Genomic DNA, 2852 nt, shown 5'->3' with positions numbered 1-2852 from the left:
TACGAAAATTGCCAATTACTCATTACTTTCTGGAGGTAGAGAGTATATCAAGTTATTCATACCGACCAGTGTAGATACAGGTAAGGTAGAGTTGAAGTCTAATGTTTCTACAGGGAGCCCCAAAGTCTTTGTTTAATGAGACAACTTTTGAACAGAAGAGTAAATCTCACATATTATCCCATGATTGTCCACTGTCACTTTTTACAGCCGTTTGCCTTAATCGTGGCTTGCACTTATTCTAATTTTTGTAGCACTGTACTGCAGTTTTATGGTGTAATGTTACAACACCAATTCCGAAAAAGGTGCAAAGCTGTGTAAATATAAATAAAAGCAGAATGCGATGATTTACAAATAAAACCATATTTTATTTATAGTAAAACATATCGAAACTAGAAAAGCAGTCGGAGAGCGCAGACCTCTGTCAAGGCAAATCAGTGCCCCCCCAATCACCACCAAAAATTTAATTATTTGTTCCTTGTGCCAGTATCAACATTTCCTGAAATTTTCCTCCAAATCCGTCTATAACTTCTTGAGTTATCTTGCACATGGCCAGACAGACAAACCAACGCTGGCAAAAACATAACCTCCTTGGCAGAGGTAAATATCAGATGATGTGACACGATGTGCAAAAATGAGCCAACTTTGAATGTAATGGCCGCAACGCATCTACAAAAAATTGAAAAAATAAGCAGGTACGGGAAAAACTACTGAAGAGACATTGTGAACATACAGTCATGAAAAAAATTATTAGCTCACCTCTTGTTTTCTTCAATTTCTTGTTCATTTTAATGCCTGGTGCAACTAACGGTACATTTATTTGGACAAATATAATGCTAACAACAAAAATAGCTCATAAGAGTTTAATGTCAGAGCTGATATCCAGCCATTTTCTATGGTTTTCTTGATAATAACCAAAATAAGGTCTTACATCAATATCTATGGCATTGTACTGACAAAAACAGTGTTTTTAGGCATTCCATGTTTTGTTTTCTGTCTGTTTTATGCTGTTTCCACTACGTGGAACTGGCTCGACTCAGCTTGGTTCGACTTGGGTACCAGGTCCTATTCCTGGAGACTGTTTCCATTACAGGATACTACCGACTTTACAGTACCTGGACGTCATAGCGATGCGGTGCGTTACTTCCGTGTCGTCTGCTCAGAGAGTTGCTGATAAAGTCGCTCGTTGCGTGTTGTCTCATCAAGCTCACACTGAATTTTTACATCTGAACCTCCTCGATAAACCATGGTGTAGTTTTGCTGGCTGTCATCATGTGGATTAACCTACTGCTATATTTACTGCAAACTTCCGCATCTGTTTTTTTTTTTTTAAACGGTGGGTCACAGAGATGACTCTCTGACCAATCAGTGGTCTGCAGTGTTTACTTGTCACATTTTAGTATCTATTTAGTATAAAAAAACTAGTGCCGGGTACCAGATTCCAGGTCCTTTTTTGCAATGGAAATGCAAAAAGGCCGAGTCGAGTCGAGCCGATAACATGTAGTGGAAATGCGGTATTAGTCACATGATATGCACAGGAGTTAGTACTTGATTGCATAACCATTGTTTTTGATGACTATTGATGGTATAATAATTTTTTCCACAACTGTAACTGCATATGAAAACAACATCTTGGAGAAGTAGACTCTCTCAAAAATAAACTGCATCCAAAAATAGTAGAACAATTTCATATTAATGTTCCTCGATTAGCAGTTGCGAAGTATATCTCATATGCAGTACAGAACACAGCCAGAACATTCAGTGAGTCTGAAGAATCTGTGCATAAAGGACAACAAACCTTGGCTGTCTGTGTTGTTCAGAACCTCAGTCTGCACTGCATTCAAACTGAAAATGGACGTCATTGTCTGTTAGCATAGTTCACCATCCAGAGATGATGTTTAAAGCTGTATCAGTCAAAGAATCCATATGTGGATGTGATGCAAAAGGCTGCCATTTTCTCTGGGCCAAAGGTAATTTAATATGGGCCATGGTCAAACGAACTGAAAAACATTATTCTTGTTGGAAACCATGACAGTTGCATTCTCAGTTGAAAAGACTGCAGCCTCCTCATGTGTAAAGGCACCATCAATGCTGAAAGGTATATATATAGGAATCACAGCAATGTAATACACACATCCAGGCGACATCTTTTTCAGACAAGTATATTTCATTAAGTTCGTGCTAAACCCCATACTGCATCTGTTACAACATAGCTTTGTAGTAGTAGAGTCTGGGTCTCTGTGCAGTTCAGACCTTTAACCATCTGAAAACATTTGGTCCACCATGAAACAAAACAAAAAAAGTCCAAAAGAGGAAGTCCAGAGGAGGTGGTAGACAAGAATGGGGTGACATTCCTCTCCCAAAACTAGTCTTTTCAGTTCTTAGATGTTTAAGACAAGGTTATTATTGTTAACGAAAACTAACAAAATGGCGAAAACTAGAACTGAAAAAACATTTTTGTTAACCGAAATAAATAAAAAACTGTAATTAAAAGAAAAAAAAACATTACAAACTGAAACTGCATTGTGTACTTATAAAAATTATGGATAAAATTCCCTTTGTTTTCATTTTTGTAAATGTCGGATTGATATGAAATTGATTTATTTCACTCCAACAATTTTAGCTGTTGGCACCACACTGCACTTCACGGTCCCTCACTTGGTTTAGAGTCGTCTTACGGTCCCCACTCTACCTGGAAAATTCCTGTATGGGATTTATGTGAATACGACAACGAAGAAGATAAAAGATATGAAAAAACTAAAATTAATACTAAAACTAAACTAAAATTAAGCATCTAGAAAAAACAAATACTAATAAAAACTAGCAAACCTGCTCTAAAAACAATTTAAAACTAA

The sequence above is a fragment of the Sphaeramia orbicularis genome, chromosome 8 (assembly GCF_902148855.1).
Source record: "Sphaeramia orbicularis chromosome 8, fSphaOr1.1, whole genome shotgun sequence".
NCBI lineage: Eukaryota > Metazoa > Chordata > Actinopteri > Kurtiformes > Apogonidae > Sphaeramia > Sphaeramia orbicularis.
Note: the sequence above shows the minus strand (reverse complement) of the source record.